Source organism: Chlorocebus sabaeus, chromosome 29, assembly GCF_047675955.1.
Source record: "Chlorocebus sabaeus isolate Y175 chromosome 29, mChlSab1.0.hap1, whole genome shotgun sequence".
In the NCBI taxonomy this organism is placed as follows: domain Eukaryota; kingdom Metazoa; phylum Chordata; class Mammalia; order Primates; family Cercopithecidae; genus Chlorocebus; species Chlorocebus sabaeus.
Window position 1 is genome coordinate 152,316 of NC_132932.1, and position 7,710 is coordinate 160,025.

Genomic DNA, 7,710 nt, shown 5'->3' on the forward strand with positions numbered 1-7,710 from the left:
CTTGAAGTGAAAAATACCCTCTAAAAGACATCAGCCAGAATTACCTGCCATCATTACTGATCCCATATGATTAATGAATTCTACAGCATCCTCTCAGATATAAACTTAAAACCATGAGCTGAATGCACATGTTAGCACAACCAAAGTTCTGCTTTCATAAGCAGCACAGGCGTCTCTGGAGAGGATTTTAATTGGGACTACAATGCGCACGGTGGTGGTAAGAGGTTTCATGCCGGCTGTTCTCCAAGGTGCAACACAGAAACACCACTAACCTCGAAGACACCTTTGTAACGAGATGATGAGAGACGATGTGGACAGAATACTGGAAATATTTGAAAAGGAGAAACAATGCAAGGAAAGAATCTTATCAGTTACCCTTTAACACCCTTAGAAAAACCCGATTTCTCTTTTGGGGTGATTAAAGAAGAAAACGACATTTCTGGATTTTTCTTTTTCTTGTCTTTTTTTTTACATTTTCCTTTCTGAGACAGGGTCTTGGCTCTGTCACCAAGACTGGAGTACAGTGGAGCAATCACAGCTCACCGTAGCCTTAAGTGTTCTTCCCACCTCGGACTCCAGAGTAGCAGGGACCACAGGCACGCACCACCATACTCAGCTAATTTTTCTGTTGTGAGAGAGATGGGGTGTCTTGCTCTGTTGTCCAGGCTGCTCTTGAACTCCTTGGCCTCACAAAGTGCTGCGATTACATTACAGGCATAAGCCAGCGTGCCCAACCAACCTTTTTCTTAATTCTATAACAATTACGCCGCATTCAGAGGAAGGATAACTATTAGTGAGAAGAGACTTGGCGAAGCAATATGTTGATACGAAAACAAAATGGTAACAATTCCTCCTTGTGACATTTGAGTTTGAAACTGTTAACATACCAAGCAAAAATGATAGCTCAAATCAGGTTTTACAAAGAAGTCCAATAGATGATGATTCCAATTGTATGTTTGTTTCTAGATCTGAGAAAGTCAGTCATAGCCAACTTCTACAGTTTTGTTGCCATAGACCCAAGATTAAATCACAATGTGCGTGCGAACGTGCCCCAGGGTGCGGCAGGGAACCCCACGCCCACCAAGCACGCATATGCAGAAATATTTTGCCCAAATCTATTTTCCAACATAGAATTAAAGAGGTCCCAGATATACTTCTCTCTCTCCCCACCAAGTATGTGAGGTCAAGTTTATCCTAGTATTCGATAAAAAGGCTCATGTGAAAAAGGGAACAGCAACGCTCAGGCGACCCACGCAGGCCCCGGCAGACGCTCTATAGCAGAAGGGACGCGGCACCGGCAGGGCTGTGGGTGCACCTGCACCCTCGCTAACCTCATGGTGCAAGCACCCGAGGCTCTACAGATTCCACTCCCAGAGTTAGTGGGAAACTCCATCCTAGCACCGGGATGCTCTGCGTTGCTAGATGTACCTGCTTTAAGATATGCATGAACTGTCCTTACTCTACACACGAGACTCACTAGGAGATACTTTCAGATTTATCGGAAAAGAGACATTCCAGCAAATGCATTTCTGTAAGATTCTCTACCTCTTTTCACTGGGGGGGGGTGGGGGAGGGGGGAGGGGGGAGGGGGAAAAGGTAACTTGCCTCCAAGGGTTGGAGACAAAGCCGTTACTGCAAGACAAGAGTGCTGCGCACCCCGGGAACCGCTGCGCCACGAGGCACGAGGCACGAGGCACGGCCGTGCACCCCGGACGCAGGAGTAGCACACGAGGCTAGCACAGGTTGACGCCAGCCCTCTCCAGAAGCAGGCCTGTCCCTTCCTCCTCCCCCTCAGCCCCCAGCTCCCTCCAGGCCTCAGTGGCTGCTGACAGGGCAGAGGCCACAACTAGAGGAGGCTCTCAACTCCACCAGGGACAGGAGCCCCGGACGCTGGGGACTCCGCTGCTGCCCTCCGCGCCCACCTCCCTCTGCTCCGCCCTATCTCAGGAGCCAGGCGTGGCCACTTTGACCCTCTCCTTCCCTTCTGTGACTCCTACAAAAACCAGTCCAGCGAGTCCAGGCTGCCTCGCACGCCACGGATGCCCGGCACAGGCCACATGTCCTCATCCAAGCTCCTGGGGCAAGAAGGCTCTTGCAGTATTTCGCTTTCTGGTTGAGCATCCCCAGCCTGAAATCCAAAGTGCTCCGAAGAGCATTTCCTGCGAGTGTCATATGAGGGAGAGCTCGGAATGTTTCAGGTTTCAGAGCATTTTGGAGTAGGGACGCTCAGCCTGAATTTGAACGTCTTTTCAAGGAGGCCACACACTGAAGCCCCCGATGTCCGCCCCACACAATCCCAGCACACCCTCTGAAGTCCCCAGCAACAAGATTTTCTTTCTTCAAAAAAAATAAAAAATAAATAAATAAATAAAAAACCCCAAGTCACATAAACTCACACGCAACCACTGAAGGGGGTTGTGGACACCTGCACAGACTGGATGAAATGGAACTGTCACATCTTTACCAGGGTAATTTCAAGTCATTCCTCAAAACACACACCTGTTTTACTGAGCTGCATTTTAAGGTGAACACACACAAATCATTTCGGGGAAACAAATGTCACTTTGGGCCGTGTGTGGTTTCTTGACTCCTGGGAATAACTCAGCGTTCACACCCTCACTTCTGGATAAGGGAGAAGATGCAAAGAAATCTGTTAAAACAAAGACATGGAAACAAGTTTAAGAAGGGTTTGAAAGGTTCCTCCTGTCCCCCTGGAGGGGAGAGGAGGACGCCTGGAAGGCTTACGGGGGACAGGAGCACAGCCTCCTCGGTGTGCCATGGACGTCGCCTCGCTGAGGGGAGAGGACGATGCCTGGAAGGCTCACGGGGGTGGGAGCACAGCCTCCTCAGTGCTTTCTACACTCAGCAGCTTCAGAGATTCCCGTAGAAGCAGAACGCGTGAGAACCGAGTCCGGAACACACCCCAAGGAAAGGGGATGAGGGGTCAACAAAAGCATTCGCTCATTACCAAGGAGCACGGGCATGACGCCGCTTCAAAGAACGTGTGAAAAAGTCTCTCACGGGTGTTTCAGAAAATAAGGGTAGCGTGAGATTGCTCGATCAGTTCAAACAGGCTGCCATCCCCCAGGCCATGAAGCCCCTGAGATGAGCCTCTCACAGTGAACAGAAGTCACTCGCACCTCTGCCAGAGAAAGTCCTACAAGCCGACACGTGACCTCACGAAACCTGGCCTACAGCCCGTCGACCACAGTGAGTCTGACACGGTACATCCCTCCAGATGGTTAAGGACCCCAGCCTTCTCGGCACCAGGGATGGGTATCGCGGAAGACAATTTTTCTGAGGGGTGGTTTTGAAATGCAACTGTTCCACCTCAGGTCAGGCATTGGATCCTCATAAGGAGCACCTCCGAGATCCCTTCACATGCCGTTTACAATAGGGTCCCAGCGCCTAGGAGAATCTAAATGCTGCCGCTGATCCAAGAGGAGGCAGAGCTCAGGCGGTCATGCTCACTTCGCCCGCCACTCACCTCCGGCTATGACCCCGGTCCCTAACAGACCATGGACCAGCACGTGCCAGTCTGCAGTCCAGGACTAAGCCCTACTGGCCAGCACACACACACCAGCCCAGGTGGAGACACTACTCGTGACCCTGGCTGGGCAGGAAGGAAGCCTGAGGGCCATTTCCTGACCAGGATGCCACACCCCCGACCCAAATACAGAGGTTCCCCATAAAAACCCACTGTACACTCACCAGAAAACAGAGCCACACCTGGGCAACACAACAAGACCCCCCCATCCCTGCAACAAAGAAAAGAAAAATTAGCCAGGCATGCTGGTGCGCGCCCCAGGTCCCAGCTGCTCGGGTGACTGAGGGGGGAGGATCGCCTGAGCCAGGGATCACGCCACCGCATGCCAGCCTGGGTGACAGAGCAAGACCCTGTCTCGGAAAATATAAATAAACTAAAAACCAACAGAAACTGGGTGCATGTAGGGTGGAAGAAACGCCGCAGGAGACTAGCGAACGGCACCACAGGGTTTCTATCAGGAAGAACAGCACGTCTCCCAACCAAGTGCTCCCGCCCTCATGAGACCCTGTGCTTGGGAAGCACCAGCGAGGCCACGTGGCTGGCCTCTTCCTGCTTTAAATCAAGTGGAACCAGACGCTGTGATGACACACAGGGACTATGACAAACCCTGGAGGTTCTAACTGAGAAAACAATGACATGTGTGAGTTCCTATGACAACGTCTCAAAACAATGGAAGGAGGGTACCGTTTGCAGATAAGACAACTTCTGAAGTCTATTCAAGTGTTACCTCTTGGGAAAATAGGGAAGACTCATTTTCTCCATAGACAGCGCACACACAGCACTTTGCCACACATAATACAAGGCGGTTTATGGCAGTGGCCGCATATTTTCACGTGTATCACCTTTTGGGCATCTTCTAGGTTTGCTAGAGCCGGCGGCTACTTTCATTCCCCACAAAACACACAGAAATGCATGAGCATTATCTCCTCTCATGGAGCATCTACACTAATAGGAAGAAGAATGTCGTGCTCCAAGTGTACCTGCAAACACGGTTTTCTTCTGAAAACCCAAGTGCATGCAAAGCAAACACGGCATATCACTAAAGCGCACAGGAGAGCAGAGCACCTCTGAGTAGAAAGCATGTAAAGGATAGCTAGTTGGGAACATTATTTTAAAACGTTTCTATGGATATGAGTTATCCCAGGGAGCCCGTTTGGTACCTGCATTCAAAGGCAATTCATTATTCGACATCCAACCTTTAACAGAAGGTTCACAGTAAGATCCCCGGAAACGGCATTCCCCTGGTGACTTTTCAATGCTCAGATTTCAGTATCGATACAGCTTGGTAAGCAGTCAGGAGAGGGGCGGCTCAGAGGCTGAAAGCACACAGGTCAGGGCCCTCCTGTGTCCGACAGCCTCACCTGGGCCTCGCTTTCTGCACTGCCCAGGGCTGCTCATGAGATTGTGCCGAAACGGATCTGTGCACGCCAAACAGCTCTCAGCAGGGGCTCAACAGCCAGAAGCCGTTCCACCACACCGTCATCCCCCTTCTAACCAGAGAACACCCGATACAGAAACAGGAGAAACAGGTATTAAGTGAGTTGGCAAAGCCAAAATCCACCCGGATCTACCACTCCAAAACAAACATACACCACACTGCCCAATATTGATGGGAGCCAAAAACATGGAAGTCCTGAGAGCCCACACTGACCACAGCCAGACACCACTTCTGCAAGAACCAAGCACGCGCCTAGAGATCGCCCGTGATGACCCAGGAGAGCAGCTTGGAGCAGAGACAAACGTGAAGGAGAGGCACAGGGGCCAGGGTGCTGGGTGTGCCCGTCTGTGTGACCTCACTGAGATTGCTGACCTCTGGCCCTTGGTGTCCGTCCTGTGGAGGAGGTAGCCCCCAAATCCCTGCCTCCCTTCAGCGCTGACGGAGGCTGCCCTGAAGCCTCCCCAGGGCTGAGACCGCTTCGAAATCCTGTCAACTGCACACCCACATAAGCACACAAATAAACAAAGTGTCAAGTACGCAGACAGGAAAAGAAAAGTATGCCAATCCTCCCCTATCCAACAGGCATTGAAAAAGGAACAGGAAAATTGTGGTAGTCTTGAAACCACCACCAGCTATCACGTCCTGTTGAGATGTTTTAGCCAATCAGGAACATCTCTTTACCAAGCACCTGTGTGTTTAGGAAGTCCGTTGACAGATTCCAAACAACCTCGGAGCCTGCGACCTGACCCCCATTCTACGCGCATCACCTCTCCGGCGGAACAAGCCCTGGACACCATTCAGATGGCGAGGAACAGGAACAAGGGTAGCTTGCCCTCACCACCACCAAACAAGCTCGACCCCGAGGAGCCCGGAGAACAGCGACGTTTGCTTAGACGCTTTCCCACTGACCTTGTCAGAGCGAACGTTCCCATCCCACGCCACCCAGTGTTTGACTCTCCCTGGGATGCCAGCAGCCGCCAACCCTCACAACTCACAAGCTGGAAACAGAGGCCAAGCTGACAGGAGGGAGGCCTCTCTCCATCCCCTACTGAATTCGCTCAGGACACGGAGGTTCCCAAACACACACGGCCCCGGGTATTCCACACCTGGAGAACATTCTAACAACAGACGCTGCAAAGACGTTCCCCCTAAAGAGAAACTCAGTTTCTAACTTCCCTTAGGGAAAAATAGGAGGCCCAGAACTTTCCAGAAAATCAAGCCTGGGAGGAAGCCCCTCACCTCTGGCACTTCCTAAACCTGCCTTCCCGCAGGTGCTCAGGGATGTCCCCGCGCCAGCCCCGTCCACCCAGGACGGCAGCAGGGCTCAGGCAGCCAGCACCTGGGCAGCAGGCGAAGCAACCCCAGGGTGAAAACGTCATCCCAGGCACCACTTCCCGGAGCCCCTCAGCAAGAAAAACAGAGGCGGGACCAGAACCGAGGGCTGACTCGAGGCTGGGGAGCCACAGACCCGCACAGCTCAATCATCGGACACGCTCTGCTGTGGACAGAGGAGCCCAGCCCAGGGAGAGGCCAGCACAGAGATCCTCGTGCCGGCTCCACGGGCCAGCGTCCCCCAGGGCTGCAAGTTTGCGATCACAGCTTCAGAATCGGGTTCCAGAATCTTCCGGAATCAAAGACACACCCAACTGTAAAGCTGCCAGGACAGCAGGGCCCAGGAGCAGGCTCAGGGGAGGAGCAGGTAGAAACCCCACACACAGCACACACGTGTGCATGCTTACTCCACACATGCCACCCCTTCACCCGATACTATACACGCAAACGCCTCTATGCACTCCATACACACCCTCAAATACACTCACCAAATGTGATGCGTGTACACACTCCACACACCCTCCAACATACACGACACACGCATGAACACGCTCACTCCACACACACCTGCTAAATACACTCACCACACACGCACAAACGTGACACACGTGCACACTCATTCCAGACCTCACGCCCCTCACCAAGTACACAGGGGCACACATCCCCAAGTCCAGCACCTGCAGACTCCACAAGCTTTGGTTTCCCCCACTGTTTCTCTCATCACATGAGATCCACACACACACGTGTCATTTACTGACATCTAACACCCGGGGAGGCCCTTAGACAGAACTGCAGTCACAAGTCGGCTTCATTCAGGCATTCATCACCAGCCCCCGGAAGCCACCTCTCCTGTCCCCACGGGGAGGGGGGGCCGAGACCGCAGGCGTCGCTGGGCTTACAGATCCCCAGGCTGGCAACCCAGCGAAATCAGGAGGGCTCGGCCACGGCCCTGGAGGGAGACGGGTACTGGCTCAGGTATGCGGCACACGGGTCCTCATTTCCATGCGGCGTCACCTACGACAGCGTCGGGTGAAAGCCAGTGGGGCTTGGCATTCCTGGGATAGACGGTCCTGGAATTACAAGGGAAGCTTTTTCACTTCTCCCCTCTGAACACATGAGGTCCATGGTCCCCGCTCACATCTAACCCTGGGAATCGGAATCGGTGACTCCTTGTCCACCTGAGGACCACCCAAGAGGATCCACACACCTGCTGCAACAGCAGCACTGCACCTGGTCCGCAGGGTAGCAAAGCAAATCCCACCTTTTGACGAAAACTGGATTACCCCGACACTGGCAGCCTGCAGTGTGTATATATCGTCAGGCCCCCACATCTGCGGCGCCACCTGCAAGAGGAACACAAACCCTTAGTCCCGGGTTCTCACGATGGCCTGTG